Genomic DNA, 18,828 nt, shown 5'->3' on the forward strand with positions numbered 1-18,828 from the left:
CAGTTTGCTCAGTCAAGAAAGAACTGTGCAATTGTTAAATGTTGCCATCATGCTGCTCCCTTCCCTTTTGGGTCTCTGTGATCTACTGTATTTGCTGGAGTATAAGACTACCTTTTACACTTAAAAAAAAACTGGCCAAAAAGCAGGGGTCATCTTATACGCCGGGTCAGCTGCTCGGATGCCTGCTGGATGTGCGGTAATACTGTATGTAGCTTTGGCTACATACAGTATATACCGCTTAGCCAATCCCGGTGAGAAAGGTATTCAAATGAATACGGAGCCTGCTTGGATTGGAGTAACAACCTCTGCCAATCCGAGCAGGCTACATACAGTAGCCTGCTCGGATTGGCTTTGAGAGTCAGAGCATGGGCTGATGATGTTACAGCCTCTGCCAATCCAAGCAGGCTTTGTATTCATTATTAGAATACATTGCTCGCTGTGATTGGCTCCAGCAAGAGGGAAGAAGAATATGACTCCAGAAGGAAGAAATATGAAGCCTCGGAAGCCTCGGAAGGGGGGTCGTCTTTTACGGTGAGTACAGGCAAAAAATCTTCCTAACCTCCTGAGCGGTGTTCCCGAGTCTGACTCGGGGTGAGATTTTTTGTCTACTATCGGTAACCCTGAGTCAAACTTGGGCTCGCCTCGCTGGATCCACAGGCAGTGTTTACTTACCTTGTCCCTGGATCCAGCGATGCCACCGCGCTGTGTGAGCGAGCGGGACCTCGCTCGATTCACACAGTGCCTCTGTGTGCCGCCAATCTCCGTTCCATGCGACGTTACGACGCACAGGAGCGGAGAACAGCGCCAAATTCAAAAAGTTAAACAAACACATTACACACAGTATACAGTATACTGTAATCTTATAGATTACAGTACTGTATGTAAAAAACACACACACCCTTTGTCCCTAGTGGTCTGCCCAGTGCCCTACATGTACTTTTATATAATAAAAACTGTTCTTTCTGCCTGCAAACTGTAGATTGTCCATAACAACCAAAAGTGTCCCTTTATGTCAAAAATGGTTTTAGAGCAGCTAGAAAACAGCGATAATAAATTATAATCACTTGCAGAATTGTGCGATAGCGATTTGTGGGGAAATTCGTCATAAAAAAATAAAAGTAATGACAGCGACAATTCTGCAACTGAGCAAATTTCAGTGATTTTGAGTTGATTACATTATTGAATAATTTTTATTTTTATATTATTATTATTTGTTATAATTATTTATAATTATTTATTATATAATAATTTATAATTTTGTTTTAAAAAAAAATTCATACCCGGGATGCCTACTAGACTCTTGTTTGGTCAGATTTCAGTGAGTTATTCCTAAGAATTACAGGCCTACAGTATAAAACGCCAAATTTCCTTGCAAATAATGGTACCGCTTTCAGCACCTTTTTTCTGAAAGAATCATACCGCCAGGGAGGTTAAACAACTGTAAAATTAGGGGGTCGTCTTATACGCCTGGTCGCCTTATGCACCGGCAAATACAGGTACTTTGGTTGGCATGTTCCAGGACTATGTGGACCAGTTGGTACATTGTTACCACACTTACTCTGTATTAGGACCATTGCCAAGTTTGTGTTGTGTGTTACATTAGTGTACCTGTAAGTATACTGTGTGTGGTGTCTCCCCTTCCCCCTTTTTTGAATGACTTGGTTTCTCCCTTGCAGACATTCATGTGTTCACACATCTCCTGATGAAGCGAGCACTGACTTCTCGAAACGTGCCAAGAGAATTGTGCAAGAACCAATGTGTTATCAACCTATTGTGATGTGGAAAACCTATGTAACAGTTCATAAGCACATGCATATTTATTTATGAAAAATCTTTATATATTACTGTGAGCTTTTATGATGTTTATTTAATTAAAAAAAAATGTTTTAATCCTTAAGCGTATCTTACAAAGTTCTGTGGTAATTTGTTTGTTTTGGTTTGCTAGATACATAATCCAGACTGGAAGAGTAATAGACTATATCAGTACCCAATTATTTGAACAAAAATATTAAAAATACATACATTTTATTTGTACAAAATTGTTACAATGGCATAGATGTAGGATGTGTGATAAAACAGCAATTCATGATTACCTCAACAGACAGTAAGTTATACAAACATGTCTGACTGGTCACATAGTAGCCTCAGCCGAATGCTGAAGGAATATGAATCACAATGTATTGTATATCCTCAACATGTTTCTCTGCAGAGGCCGCTTCTTCAGGAGGTGTTATATATAGTATCATCTACAACAAAGCCAACATTTCATTTTACCAATGTATCAAAAAATCATAGTGAGGGGAATAGTGTCACTGAATGCTTACCCAGGAGAGACCAGAGCCCAGATGGCAGTCAAGGTAGGGATGCCACTGGGGCTCCCTCACAGCGGACATGAATTGCTGTTTTATCATACATTGTGCATTTGTGTATTTTTAACAATTTTGTACAAATTAAATGTATATATTTTTACAATTTTTGTTCAATAATAGATAGTCCATTAATCGTCCTACTGGGGGTTCTCTAGGGGTCACCCCTAGTTACTCTTCCCTAATATCCAATTTAGGATGATGGTACCTCTATAACCTTTTAAACATGTACACAATTAGAGGCTTACATGCTTCATAAACCAGATTGGAAAATCAAATTAAAAGTGCAACAAATTTACATTGAATTTATTATCAAAAACATACTTAAAGGTGAATATCCATTCAACTTTTTAAATCGGGGCGAACATACTTCCCAAAAGAGTGCCTTCAGGAGGTTACAGAAGAGCTGTAGGATGAAGGAGAGCGATACCATGGCTGCATGTCTTGGCTCTTATAGAAGAATCAGACCATATTTGAAAGGACTCCAGTAAATGCCTGTACACACGATCAGACCTTTGTCCGACTAAAATCACATCGGAATTCCTACGGAATTCCATCGGAGTAAAAGAGAACATGATCTCTATCTAAACTCCGATGGAATTCATCAGAATTTCCGATTGAATTACTCCGATGGTTGGAATTCCCGATGGAAAAAGTCTGTCAGACTTTTTCCATCGGAAATTCCGAGCGTGTTTACAGGGCTTTAGGGTTAAAACCACCAGTGAACATACAGTATACTGTATATGTCAGACAGATATTAGATTTTTTTTAATTAAGCAAACTTTTTACTAATATGGACAATTTAAACTGATGATTACTGAGCTAAAATGCATTATCCGAGATTACGTTTAGTGAAACCTGCCTGTTAAAATAGTAGATCAGGATATAAAGGCAACAGAAATCACACCCATTATTATTATTATCCTATCTTCCAAATGTCTCTATTGGGTAGAAAGACCACCCATCAATAGCCTATTCATTGCATTGAGCTTGTTAGTAGATTTAATTTTTCATTGCAGTGGGCTAGTTCAATTTTTGCAGCTCAGGTAGCCAATCCAAATGGGCATCCCTCTATCTATACCAAGCATTCACATTTCAAATGGCTCAATACTTCACTGGCTGCATGCTTATTCTTGATCAGTGACGCAATAAGCAGCAAAGCAAGGTTATAGCTGAATGCACCTTTAAAGCGGTTGTATACCCAGATTTGACACTTTTACCTACAGGCAATCTTATAATAAGGCTTACCTGTAGGTACAATTAATATCTTCTAAACCTGTACGGTTCAGGAGATATTCCCTTTGCTTGCAGCAGCTGACGTCAGCGGTGTATGCGCTCTGAATGCCCGGCAGAAGGACCGGCAGACGCTGCCGGACCTTGCCGGGAAGAAAACTCCTGTGATGTCATCGCACCTCTGGCCACTCACAGCGCCGGAGCCATGAACCTGAAAGACACACAGAGGACAAGATGTCAGCTCCCTTGGCGTGGACCGGGACCCAATATGGGGGCTTCGTTCTGAGGTAAGTATTTCATAATGAGCTAGTATGTGCTGCACCTATATGCCTTTGCCTTGCAGGGTTTTGTTTTGTTTTTTTAGAGTGCAGGGGCCGGATTCAGAAAAGAGATACGCCGGCGTATCCCCTGATACGCCGTCGTATCTCTGAGTCCGGCGGTCGTATCTATGCGCCTGATTCATAAAATCAGGTTATGCATAGATATCCCTAAAATCCGACAGGTGTAAGTGACTTACACCGTCGGATCTTAGGCTGCAATCTCACGCTGGCTGCTAGGTGGCGCTTCCGTTTGTTTACGTGAGGAATATGCAAATGAGGAGTTACGCCGATTCAGAAACGAATGACCGCCCGGCGCCTTTTTTTTACGTCGTTTGCGTTAGGCTTTTTCCGGCGTATAGTTACCCCTGCTATATGAGGGGTAGCTAATGTTAAGTATGGCCGTCGTTTCCGCGGCGAGTTTTGAATTTTTTACGTTGTTTGCGTAAGTCATTCGCGAATACGGCTGGACGTAATTTATGTTCACGACGCAAGCATGACGAGTTGCCGACGTCATTTGGAGCATGCGCACTGGGATTCAGTTGCGGCCGGCGAATGCGCAGTTTGTTCGGCGTGGGGACGCGCATCATTTAAATGATACACGCCCCCTACCCGCCGAATTTGAATTCCGCCGGGTGGATTTACGCTACGCCGCCGCAACTTTACAGGCAAGTGCTTTGTGAATACAGCACTTGCCTGAAAAACTTGCGGCGGCGTAACGTAAATGAGTTACATTACGCCAGCAGAAAGATCCGCTGATCTTTCTGAATCTGGCCCCAGGTATACAACCGCTTTAAATAAACATTAAATGGCAGCTTTTATATTTGTGTCCTGTCAGGGTCCTTTTAGGGAGCCAAATTATACAGAGAAGCCAGCCGAGATTCACATTGCCTTACAAATAATATTATATGCATACACTAGCTATTTTGGCAGATGTCTGAGTTGCTGAATTGCCCGTTAGGGCCCATTTATCAGGCCCTTTATGTCTACCTACATACTGTTATTCTGCATACTGTACTAAGGTCTTTTAGTTCTGTTGATGCAGTGAACAATCTTTACTAATAAAGACATCTTGTCATGCTAAAGCTTGAAGCCTCGGCTGATCGGTATTAATCAGAGAGATCTGAATCCATACTATGCAGCCAAATAGAATTTAATGTGTTGAACAGCCTTGACAGTAGCTGCACAAAATGTAATTCACCAAGCATGACACTGAGAATATAAGCAAAAATGTGTTTTAACTGTTTATCAGATTAATGTCGAAAGTGGGAACTAAAATGACTTTATTAATGAAGTCCAGTGTAATCATCAGTCAGTAATATCAGCTTGGATGGTGACAAAAGTGAAATGTGTTGATTAACTAAGTAATTAAAATGTGTTCCACATTCTGTGTAATTTCTCACACTTTATAATGTGTATGGTGATAAATTAAAGAGGACAGCGAAAAAAATCATGAGAAATTAATTGTTGTATAGAAGGTATGTGAAAATGTTACAATAATTAAGTATGTATCTTTTTCCAAGAGCACCTGTCAGCACCAGACAATGGAGAGGCGGCATAATATATTGCGTCTTACCAGCTCTTAGGCCTCGTACACACGGCCGAGGAACTCGACGTGCCAAACACATCGAGTTCCTCGGCCAGTTCAGCACTGAAGCCGCCGAGGAGCTCGGCGGGGCGAGAGCTCCCATAGAACAACGAGGAAATAGAGAACATGTTCTCTATTTCCTCGCCGAGCTCCTCGTCGGCTTCCTCGGCCGAAAGTGTACACACGGCCGGGTTTCTCGGCAGAATTCAGCCAGAAACTCGGTCGGAAGCTGAATTCTGCCGAGGAAACTGGTCGTGTGTACGAGGCCTCAGATGTGGTATTGTGTTGAATTTCTTTTTTCTTTTTTAACCTTTTATTTTTATCTGTTGAGCATGCCAGTAAAACACAACGTGTCCTATGGTGACAACACTCACACATTGTTCTGTATCTATGGAGGAGCAGTGTTGTTACCCTAGGACAGTACTAACGAACACCTACCTTTCTCCATAACATAGAGGGGAGGTGTTCTGCAGTCCATAAAGATAACAAAGGAATTGATAAGAGTGCAGCAGAGCAGTACAGCACAGGATGATATTTGCTCATAAGCTTTCGGGCAGGATCAACAGCTATTTTTTTGTAAAAATTGTGGGCCAGATCCACAAAAGGGATACGCCGGCGTATCTACTGATACACCGTCGTATCCCTGTTTCTATCTATGCGACTGATGCACAGAATCAGTTACGCATAGATATTCCTAAGATCCGGCAGGTGTAATAGTTTTACACTGTCGGATCTTAGGATGCAGTACCTCGGCCGCCGCTGGGGGCATTTCTCGTCGAAATTCCGCGTCGGGTATGCAAATTGGCACTTACGGAGATCCACGAAGCGGTTTCCCTTCGTGAAGTCTCCTTAAGTTGTTAGTTTGCAAACGCAAAATTAGGGCTACTTTTACAAAGTGTAAAGTTAGTACACCATGTAAAAGTAGACCCTTCTTTCCCGCGACGCTGTTAAATTTTTTTTTTTATTTTTTTATTCCCGCCGCATCTCTTTTTTTTCCCGACGCAACTTTTTTTCCCCGGCGCGATTCACAAAACTCGGCGTAACGTAACTTCGCGCAAAGCACGTTGGGAAAATCGCGTCGGGAGCATGCGCAGTACGTCCGGCGCGGGAGCGCGCCTAATTTAAATGGGACTCGCCCCATTAGATTGGGCACGCCTTGCGCCGGACACATTTAAGTTACACAGCCGAAAATTTCTAGGTAAGTGCTTTGTGGATCGGGCACTTAGGTAGAATTTTTTTTAAGTTAAGCCCGCTGGCTGTGGATCTGGCCCTGTGTACTTAAGCGCTGATGTGAACCAAAAATGTTAAAATTTAAAAAGATAAATAAATGATTAAAGCCGCAACTATTTCAAAAGTGTACTGATATCACCATATAGTGCTGAATTAATAAAGTAATAAAGTAATAATGTGCTAAAATCAACCTTCCAATATTACATAAACGTATACAAATTCCAATGGCATAAAAACAATAGGTGTACAATTAAATTACAGCCATGAAAGTCCAATGTGTGAATCAAGATAGATGTGTGTGTTTTTTCCAATTAATTGTTAGGTGAGCAGTACACTGACTAACTGTTGGTGGTGAATAGTTGTTCACATATTGGACTTTCATGGCTGTAATTTTTTTGTACACCTATTGTTTTTATGCCATTGGAATTTGTATACTTTTATGTAAAATTGGATGGTTGATTTTAGCAATTTTTTTGTACTTCTCAAACAAAACACTTTCAATTGTATATTTAATAGGCCAAAATAGAGCAAACAAAATAAACTGATTGTAAGGCTTTATATATACTTTAAACTTAAACTACGGAGGTCTGTAAAGATAAAGAAAAACCATGATGACTAAGGCCTCGTACACACGCACGGTTTTATCAGCCAGAAACAGCAAGAAAACTGCTGGCAGAGCTTTCTTGCCGAGTACACCGTGCGTGTGTATGAGGCTTTTAGGTTTCTCGTCAAGAAAACTGCCCAGAATCTCGATGAGAAAAATAGAGAACCTGCTCTCTATTTTCTCGTTGTGATTTTTAGCAGTGTTTTCCTGCCGAGAAACCCGAGCGTGTGTATACTTGCCTCTCCATGGAAACCCGTGCATGCTCTAAATGACTTTGACGCATTTGCGGTAGCTTCCAAGGCATAGGTAGGGTGAAGCAAGATGGCGGCGACATTGAATGTGACGAGCGCATGCTCGTCGTAGTCGATGACGTCACCACGTTTGTGCCATTCAAAAGAGCGGCGGTTCTTTTGAATGGTGTGTACACTCGGCCGGCAAGAAAATCTTGCCAGGAATCTTGTCAGGAAAAACAACGTTTTTTTCCTGACGGGAATCCCGGCCGTGTGTACAGGGCTTTAGGGTCTGTTTTGATTCAGTTACCTTTTTAGGTTAATATGTTAGTGAATAGTTGTTTTACAGTATGCCTGTTTATTACTTAATGTATATAATCTTTATTTTACAAGTAAAGATCCCATTGGACAACATAGCATCTTGAGGCATTCCTTTGTCTGATGAAAACTTCAGGCAGAGCTGGCCGATATTGGACAAGTCAAGTCTGTGAGCCATATAACTTCATATAAAGATCAAATTTAGTTGTTGATTTTAACAGTTTGTAAAGAGATGAGGGAAACCATGAAAATGGGCCTAGAACTATACTTGCAGTCTTAACGAAAATATTTATTTACACCAATCAGCCATAACATTATGACCACCCACCCAATATTGAGTAGGTCTCCCTTTTGCTGCCAAAACAGCCCTGACACAGTGAAGCATGGATGCCACCAGACCTCTGAAGGTACACCGTGATATCTGGCACCAAGCTATTAGTAGCAAATCTTTAAGACATGTTAGCTGAGAGTTGGGGACTCCATGGATTGGACTTGTTTTTCCAGCACATCACATAGATGCTCAACTGGATTGAGATGTGAAGAATTTAGAGACTAGGTTAACAATCTGTACCTCATTGTTGTGTTCCCCAAAGCATTCTTGAATCATGTTTGCAGTGTGGCAGGGAGAGTTATCCTGCTAAAAGAAGCCATTGCCATAGGTGGTAAGGGTCAAAGTAACATCCACATGATGGCAGGACCCAAGGTTTCCAAGCAGAATATTGTCTAAAGCATCACACTGCCTCTGCTGGCCATCCACATTATGTATAAGAAAATGTGATTGATCAGACCAAGCCACCTTCTTCCCATGTCTTGTGATCCAGATCTGATGCTCACCTGCACATTGTAAGCGCTGTTAGCTGTTGACATGGGTCAGCTTGGGCACCCTGACTAGATAATCAATGTTATTCACATAACTGTCAGTAATCTTAATGTTAAGGCTGATCTATGCATTAAGGTAAAAAAAACCTTCTGAGGTGCAGAATCCGCCCAGCCCCCCCCCCCTTATTTGTACCTGAGCCCGATACAGCAATGTGCATGAGAGCAGCGTCTCTCATTGCTGTCTCCCTCCCCACTGGGCAGATTGATAGCATGGGGAGCCATTGGCTCCCACCTCTGTCAATTACATGATGTCACGAGGAAGAGGGGGTGGGGGCGGGCCGACCCACCCACTTTGTGTTAATAGACACCAGGAGCAAACCAGTATGGATGCCCCCATAAAAACTGTCTTTCCATGGGGACATTCAGTGAAGAGGAGCCTGGAACACCAGCGGGGGACCCCACAAAAAGAGGATTTGGGCTACTCTGTGCAAAACCATTGCACAGAGCAGGTAAGTATAACATGTTTGTTGTTAAAAAAAAATTATACTGCATTATACTGCGGCAGGTTCACACGATCCCACGAGTCGGCGAAGCTGTTTGTCGGCACCTTTAAGTGGAATAGCAGGCACGCGTGCACCGCCGGAGGCGTGCGTGCCGCTGCACTGCGAGAGTGCCGATGCTCATAACCGGCGGTCGCGATGACCAACAGCCACGCTCAATCGTGGGCACGAGAGGCAGAACAGGGACGTGTGTGTATAAACACACACATCCCTGTTCTGTGAGGAGAGGAGATGCAGATCGTGAGTTCCTACTGGCTGGGAATCACGATCTGTCATCTCCTATAGTGAGTCCCCTCCCCCCACAGTTAGAACACACACTAGGGAACACAGTTAACCCCTTGATTGCCCCCTAGTGTTAACCCCTTCCCTGCCAGTGACATTTCTACAGTAAACAGTGCATTTTTATAGCACTGATCGCTGTATAAATGCCAACGGTCCCAAAAATGTGTCAAAAGTGTCCGTTATAATGTCGCAGTCTCAATAAAAATTGCAGATCGTCGCCATTACTATTAAAAAAAAAAATTATAATAAAAACGACATAAATCTATCCCCTATTTTGTAGACCTGTACATCCCTTTGAATTTTCCGCCTAGTAGGCGTGCCCACAACATGTCGCAGGACCGGAAAACTCGATGTTCGCCAGTGGCCCGCAATGGTGACACGAAGAGGCAGAACAGGGAAATGTAAACAAGGCATTTCCCTGTTTTTCCTAGCAACATGACAGAGATCTACTGCTCCCTGTCATCAGGAACAATGATCTCTGTCATGTTGTAGTGAGACCATCCCCCCTACAGTTAGAACACATCCTTAGGACTCACTTAACCCCTTGATCGCCCCCTAGTGTTTAACCCCTTCCCTGCCAGCGTCATTTCTACAGTAATCAGTGGCTATTTGTAGCTCTGATCACTGTATAAATGACAATGGTCCCAAAATAGTGTCAAAAGTGTCCGATGCGTCCGCCATAATGTCGCAGTCCAGATAAAAATTGCAGATCGCCAACATTACTAGTAAAAAAAAAAAAAATAATAAAAATGCCATAAATCTATCCTCTATTTTGTAGATGCTATAACTTTTGCGCAAACCAATCAATATACACTTATTGCGATTTTTTTTACCAAAAATATGTAGAAGAATACATATCGACCTAAACTGGGGAAGAATTTTTTTTTTATATATTTTGGGGGATATTTATTATAGCAAAAAGTACAAAATATTGTGGGTTTTTTTGTTGCTCATTTTTTCTTAATAGCGCAAAAAAATAAAAACCGCAGGGATGATCAAATACCACCAAAAGAAATCTCTATTTGTGGAAAAAAAAGGACGTACATTTTGTTTGGGTACAACATCGCATGACCGCGCAATTCTCAGTTAAAGCGACGCAGTGCCGTATTGCAAAAAATGGCCTGGTCATTGATCAGCCAAATCTTCCGGGGCTGAAGTGGTAATGCCACTTTAATGGTTTTTTAACAAGTACATACCTACGTTAATTTGTCTTTAAGCAATATGAAAACTACAGGCATTTATCTTTTGAAAACGGAAGGTCAGTTGGCTGTGTATCCCATACCAGTTTTATAGCATACATTTTACTGACCTGCACCCTAACAAAGGCATGGCCAAATACCCTGACAAGCTTAGAGTTTCAAAAATCTCTCAGACAGTGTTAAATGTAGTGCTTTGCAAGTGCTTTGCATCAATATATGCTAACGGTAGTAACAACAGACTTCTCAGTCTGTTAGTGAAGATGCCAGCCCACACTTGGCACATTTGCTAAGTGATTTTGACATTCAATAATGACTTTGTGTGTTATTCCTGAATACTGATATTCGCTAACCAAAAGTCTTCCAAGTTGGATTTTAGCAAACAGAAACATTCAGGAACATATAAAAGAATCAGAATTAAAAAGGATAAGTACTCAAAAAGTGAAGAACTGATGTCTTATACAGAAAAAAAGGTTTCTTTTGTCTGAAAAGTACCTTAAGTATTCTCCTTTTTACCTTTCTGGAAAAAGTGGGGCAATAACTGACATGTGATGATGCCATGTCTTACATGAGATTTAGAGTGAGATTTGGTCAAACCATTAATGTGCTGCTCACTGCTGGAAAGGAAGCTGTAACTGATGACCTACAGTGAAGTCATCTCTCTGCTTTCTGTTGAACTGTGCTTGCCCCTTCTCCTGCTACTTCTTATGCCCCGTACACACAATCAGAAGTTCCGTCGGGATAAACCCAGACAAATTTTTCTGACGGAATTCTGTTCAAGCTGTCCAGCATACGCACTGTCACACCAAATTCCGACCGTCCAAAAACATGGTGACGTACAACACTACGATGAGCTGAGAAAAATTAAGTTCAATGCTTCCGAGCATGCGTCAACTTGATTCTGAGCATGCATGTTTTTTTCTCCAGATGAATGGAATTTCCGAATTTTTTTTCATCGTAAAAAAAAGAGAACATGTTCTCTTTCTAAGTCCATCGGAATTTCCGATGGAAAAACTCAGATGGGGCACACACACGGTCGGAATATCCAATGAAAAAATTCCGTCTGACTTTTTCCATCGGAAATTCCAATCATGTGTACAAGGCATTAGTCAGTACTTCACCAGTCATTACAACAGTACTTTTACGTTGTATGAATGTCCTACTAATATGACCGTCTGACACAGAGCTACAGTGCAAAACAAGACATGATAAAATCAGTAAATGGGGAAAATATCAGCTGTGAGGGCAATGCTGAAGACTATTCATTGGCACTCCAGTTGCCCTTTGTACACACAGGTTCTAAAGTACAGGTATTCTTTAAACAGGAATGTCACTTCATTTCACCTCCCTGCATTTTCATTTGATTTTCAGTCTTCGGCTTTTTATCCTGAATTAGCACAGTCACCCATTCAATCCAGCATTGTCCTGCTGAGATTTGCTGATGTCCCACCACATAACAGGTCCCATGCTGCCATTTTGCTCTCTGATATTGTTGGGAGCCGATTTTATCTTCTGGGATCATGCACTAGACCCCAAAGACACACGCCGGGTCTACCCTCCTCCAACCTCTCTATGTAAGCAAAAGTCTCCTGGGATATCTGCCATCGATATCTCAGGAAGCTGTACAGAAGAAGTACATGTTATTCTTGCCTAGGTAAGAATGAAGGCGGGCTAGTCCAGAGAAATCAAGAAAATAAAAATAAAATAAGAATGAAAGAAAATGAGAGGGTAAGGATTCAGATGATGCAAAGTGCATTAGGGGAGTGAAAAAACACTTTAACCACTTCAATACAGGGCATTTTCATCCCCTTCCTGCCCAGCCCAATTTTCAGCTTTTAGCGATGTCACACTTTGAATTACAATTGTGTGGCCATGCGACGTTGTACCCAAATTCATCGACGTTGTACATAAATTTAGTGATCACCTCTGCGTCTTTTATTTTTTGCACTATAAACAAAAAAAGAGTGACAATTTTGAAAAAAACACTATTTTTTTTTTTTTTTGCTATGATAAATATCCCCAAAAACACACAAAGATCCACATCCCTGCTCTGTGAAGAGAAATCGGGACCACAGTGATGCGCGGAAGAAAATACATCATATATCGTCCGCACGGAGGGAGGGAGGGTTCCTGCCGCCGTCATTCTACAATATGGTGGTAGGGAACTGGTTAAGTAAGTGAGATACTAAAACAAGAGAGTGGAAAATCTGGTGCAGCTCTGCATAGACACCAATCAGCTTCCAGGTTTCTTTGTCAAAGAGTAATTGAACAAGCTGAAGTTAGAAGCTGATTGGCTACCATGTACAGCTGCACCAGATTTTGCAATCTCCAGTTTTAGTAAATCAACCCCATAATGTTGGCTTTGCATTGCTGCAAGTAAAAAAGTATGGTGGTCCAGAGAAGGTTGAGTTAAGGGACAAATCTAAACAGCACTAAATATAAATGTAAATTAAGTCCACTTTTATATTCACCATGTAGATATGGCAAACTCTATTTATGTGAATATTATACAGTATGTATATTCATTATTCTAATCCTTTTAAATATACAACATGTGAGGAATTATACTTGCGACACAGACTTTGAAATCCAGGGACATTTTCTGGAGCAAATATTTCAAGGGGCAAGCTGTCCTAACTTGGCTCCATCCCTGGAAATTGGCAACCATCACCAGCTTAGTATTTATGCTTACATAGATATATTTGCACATTTAGATAAAGCAGTGCAAACAAATGCAGAACAGCTCTAGAAAGCCCGGGACAGAAAACATTGTGTACTTGTTTATTCAGCTCAGGGAAAGAAAATACAAATTGAATTCTCCACTGTAATATTTGTTTCTTGGCAGCTAACACCTTACTTTGTCCAACCAAGGTGTCAAAATATTTGCTCCTCTGCAGATGAGAAGTATATAATGATATTTCCAGATGTATATATTATGCTGTCTTGTTCTTTGTATACAAAACATTGATTATCTAACTCTGCATCTGACAGGCCTAGGTCACTCCAGTCAAGTTCTCCTCGAAAGAAATGTAATGGAATATTTGTCTGTAGAAAAGAAGAAAAGTGTCCATATGCCATCGGTTTTCAAACAAGCCTCTTTCCTTTTACTGAGTAAAAGGAACTGACTCACACCTTACTGTTAAGGTTTAGTGATACTGGGCCAGATTCACAAAGCACTTACACCGGCGTATCTAGAGATGCGCTGCGTAATTGTAAATATGCGCCGTGCGTATCTATGCGCCGTATCCTCAAAACGAGACATGCCGGAAAACCAGCTTTTTCCGACCAACGTAAAAAGATTACACCGGCGCATCGTGGGGCGTAAAAATACGCTAGACACACTATTGTTTTGCTAGTCAAATATGCAAATGAGGGAGATACGGCGATCCACAAAAGTACGTTTGTGAAGCGCAGGCTACGCCCTGTGCGCATCAGCAGTTTGTCCGGCGTAAAGTTACCCTTTATAAAAGCAGGCTTAACTTTGCACCAGACGTGTGCAGGTCAGCTAAAGCAACACCGTTAGGGACGAGCTGAACACACACACTTGCAGGACAACAATCTGTCTGCCAACATGCCAGGGGCATCCATGCTCATAGCTATACTAGTGACTTTAGAGGCGCGCAGAAGGAGGAGGGAACGGAGGAGGAGAAGGAGGGCACAGGAGAGGATATTCCGCACACGCATAGACGTCTTTGGCATGCCTGCTTCTGAGGTGTTTCGCATCTTCAGATTCAGCCCTGAAGCCATCGTGGAATTAACTCACATGCAGTGGAGCCACTCATCAAGGTCCTGGCAACACTGCATTTCCTTGCTACTGGCTCTTTTCAGCGCACAAGTGGAGTGGTGGCTGGGATGGCACAATCCTCCATTAGCAGATGTGTGCACCAGGTTGTCCCACCCAGGAGGACCTGCGGATGAAGACAATGCGTGAATTCTACAGAATTGCACAATTCCCAGGCACCGTGGGGGCCATTGATTGCACACATGTGGCACTACAGCCCCCCCGTGAGACAGAGCACATGTACCGCAATCGGAAGCACTGGCTTTCCATCAACGTACAGGTGATAGTCGATGCCCAATACCTCATATGGCACGTCCGTGCCAAACACCCAGGATCCAGCCATGACAGCTACATATACCGTCAAAGCAACATCCCAAGAGAATTTGAACAGAACGTGTACGGGGACAGCTGGCTGGTTGGTGAGTGACATGGGTGTCAGGCATGACTGCCCCCCCCCATGATGCAGACATCCCGAGGGGCACATGCACGACTAACATCCTCCTGTCTTTTACCTTCCAGGTGACTCAGCATATGCACTTGGACCCCATCTCATGACTCCATTCCGGAACCCCCAAACCCCAGGAGAGGAAAGATACAATGAAGCACACATACGTACCCGTGCAGTGGTGGAACGCACATTTGGCCTCCTGAAGTCCCGCTTCCGATGCCTGGATAAGTCTGGGGGTACCCTGTTGTATTCCCCAAACTTCGTGTGCCAGATCATCGGTGCATGTTGCATGCTGCACAACTTTGCTGTGAGAAGGGGCCTGGAGATTGACCTACGTGATGACCTGACCCCCGAACCAGACAATCCCCCCCCCGACCAAGGGTACCCCGTCTTCTGAGGGAGCAACAGTCAGGAGACGCCTCGCAGAAGGCATCTTTGCACGTTAAACACACACATTAATCATGGCACCAGTAGAATGCATGCATGCACACCACTGTGGTCCCTAGCACACACACCCCACATCCTCATCGAATTGGATTAGACCAAAGTACACCGCACAATACTAGGGAGCAGCAACGCCCCGCCAAGGCTCCAATTATGTCACTGTACATTTATACACCATTCACATGGACCTGGGATCACTTCTCCCTGGTCCTGGGGATCCCTTCTCCACCAAAACTGAGGGTGACACCCCTTTTCTGGCAGGAATGTCACCCCCACATTCATACATCATTCACAAACATAAAACAAATCATAATCACAGTAAAAACCCCCAAAAAATAATAAAACACTGAAATCAAAAGTACATCACAAATTAACGTCGGCGTGACCCACACCTGGGCCGGCCACGGCCACGGCCCCTCAGGGGAGACTCATGGGGGGGAATCAGGGGAAGGAGGAGCCTCCGCTGGTGTCTGCCCACCTGCTGGCCTGCCCTCCAAGGCCACGGCTATCCTGTTGAGGCCAACATTCAGGGCTGCCGTATTGGCCTGGACAGCCTGGGTCAGGGCATGCACCTCCTGACCCACGCCTGCTGTGGCAGTCTGCAGTTCATTAAAACAGTTTATGAATGCCAAGGAGTTTGTGCTCACGTCCATCACAGAGTCCTTTATGGAGACCAGGCTCTCCTCCATCTGGGCCAAAGTCCGGGTGACCTGACCCAGATGGCGGGTCTGAAGGGCCTGGTCCCTCCTAAGATTGGCCGGCAGAAAGTCTGACACCCCCCTGGTCTTCCGGGTGGCCTTCCTGCCTGCAGATGAGGCTTGTGGCATGGGAGAAGGGGAGCCCCCTGGGGGAGCCCTGTTGGGGGAGGAGTGGGAGGGGCTACCCCTGATGGAGGCCTGACTGCTGCCAGCCACAGGGGGAGCCTCATCCAAAAGGCGAAGTATTTCACTGGCAATGGTTACCTCCTCCTCCTCCTCAACCTCCCCCTCCTCAACCTCCTCCTCCTCAACCTTCCCCCCCTCATCCTCCTCATGAGGTGAGTTGTGGCCACTCCCCTCCCCTGAGGACTCCTGCTTTTCCTGGGGGTCTTCAGCAGCCTGATGTCCGGGGGATGGTGCAGACTGGCCAGATGGCCCAGCACCCTCCTGGCCATCTGTGGATGACACAAAACATACACAGGTTGGAGGCTCCACACACTTGTCACATATTCCCTTCTATCCCCCCACACATGCTACACACCAGATAGGAAAAAAAAAACGTACTTGTCCTCACGGCCTCCTCGGAGTCAAAGCCAGGCAGGCCCACCACTTGCTGGCTGTTGAAGCACCGGGCCACTGCACGCTCCTCATCAGTCAACCCGATGGTGCAAGGTGGTCCCCCTCCAGTGCCCATGGAATGTGCTGTAAGCTTGGCCAGCTTATCACGGACCACGCTCCTCAGATCATTAATCTTTTTGGAGATCCCACTGACGGTCCTCGTCTCCCCCCCCCCAAGGTATTGATATCATCAACTATCTCCTGGAGGATCTGCTTCTTCCTGGCCGGGGTGGTGTCCCGGCTCTCAGGGCCATGCAAAAACGCCCATATCGGGTGATGGCCCTGGCAAGGATCTCCTTCTCACGGACTGAGAAGTTTAGCTTTCTCCTCTTTGGTGCCATATCACCACCAAACACTCAGCACCAAACAGACACAAAAATCAGACAGAACACACAGACACAAAAACAGACAGCACAAACAGACACAAAAAGAGACAGCAAAAAACAGACACCAAAATCAAACAGCACAAACCGACAGCTAATACAGACACCAAAAAACACACAGAAAAAACACTCAGAAAAAACAGACAGCTAATACAATCTCCTACTCCAATAAATCTTTACTATAACACTCCTACACAAACCAATACACAGCCACAGACAACAGAACAAAAGCACCTTGCTTCAGGAAGGGAAACACATGGATGTACTTTTGCAATGGAAGGGCGTTTGTCTGGGCCTATTTATACAAAGGGCGTATCTCACTAAGTACGCCGGGTCTAGTTCCTATCTCACTGATTGCGCTGGGCCGAGTTCTGAGCATGCGCAGTGAGGTGCAGAATAATGCGCGCATGCGCAGTCCGGCCGGCCCTTCATTTGCATGGGGTCACGGCTCATTTCAATGGAGCACGCCCACTTCCTTCCCACTTTCAATTACCCCGCCTTACGCCTCGGAATTTACGTTACGCTGGCGCAAATTTGGGCGCAAATACTCTGTGGATACGGTACTTGCGTCACGAAATTGAGCCAGCGTAACGTAACAGAGATGCGCTACGCCGGTCTATATATGCGCCGCTCTACGTGAATCTGGCCCACTATTCTTAAAGCGGGAGTTCACCCGAAAAACAATTTTTAACATTAGATTGAGGCTCGTTTTGTGAAGGGGAATCGGGTGTTTTTTTTTAAAATCGAAGCAGTACTTACCGTTTTAGAGATAGATCTTCTCCGCCGCTTCCGGGTATGGTCTTCGGGACTGGGCGTTCCTATTTGATTGACAGGCTTCCGACGGTCGCATACATCGCGCCACGAGTAGCCGAAAGAAGCCGAACGTGCGGCTCTATACGGCTCCTGCGCACCGACGTTTGGCTACTTTTAGAAAATCGTGACGCTCTGTATGCGACCGTCGGAAGCCTGTCAATCAAATAGGAACGCCCAGTCCCGCAGCCCATACTCGGAAGCGGCGGAGAAGATCTATCTCTAAAACGGTCTCAATCTAATGTTAAAAATTGCGTTTTTGGGTGAATCTCCACTTTAAGATATCAGAATTCAAATTATGGTAACAATTGTATAGCTAAAACAGACAGCTAGTATGCTGCCAGAATATAAGTAGAAGTAGGTACCTGTATGTTTTATTTGATCCCAGCTGTAAAACCTTTATGGGGCCAAAGTAATATTTGCATGCTTCAATGCTCAATACTTGAATTGTTAGTAGAGACAGGACTGGAGTACAGTATGTGTGCATACTACAAGATACAAGTACTCACTTATAGTTATACTGTTTTATGTACACATTTGTTCAAAAGTACAGCTATACTTTAAAGTTTACTTTATTCACCTCCTTTCCACAGTATTGTTAAAAAAAACAAAAACAAAGAGCAGGTGGGCAATTATTTCTGGAGTGATGTCGTCCTTGTTTTACTCCATTTACAGGGCACAGTGTGCAGAGCCATTGTAAGTGGCTCTGCACATTCTGACTGGTCATTGAAGAGACCAATCACAGCAATCTCAACTGTACACAGACTTGTGTTTACATCTGAGAGCCCTCCCTTTCCTCTTTCAGTGGAAGAAGTGGAGAAACAGGAACTAGTGAATGAGCGAGTCATTTGTTAGTTCCTGTGATCACTGGACATGAGCTACCCCTCCTCTACACACATCTAA

The 18,828-nt window shown here is 43.8% G+C and overlaps 1 protein-coding gene across 2 annotated transcripts in view; it reads right to left on the minus strand.

Moving 5' to 3' along the window:
* The window catches only part of EPHA6 (EPH receptor A6), a 1,141,406-nt gene that overhangs the window by 540,240 nt on the left and 582,338 nt on the right, over positions 1 to 18,828 (minus strand). The gene's annotated exons all lie outside the window — the stretch shown is intronic.

The sequence above is a fragment of the Rana temporaria genome, chromosome 2 (assembly GCF_905171775.1).
Source record: "Rana temporaria chromosome 2, aRanTem1.1, whole genome shotgun sequence".
Classification (NCBI taxonomy): domain Eukaryota; kingdom Metazoa; phylum Chordata; class Amphibia; order Anura; family Ranidae; genus Rana; species Rana temporaria.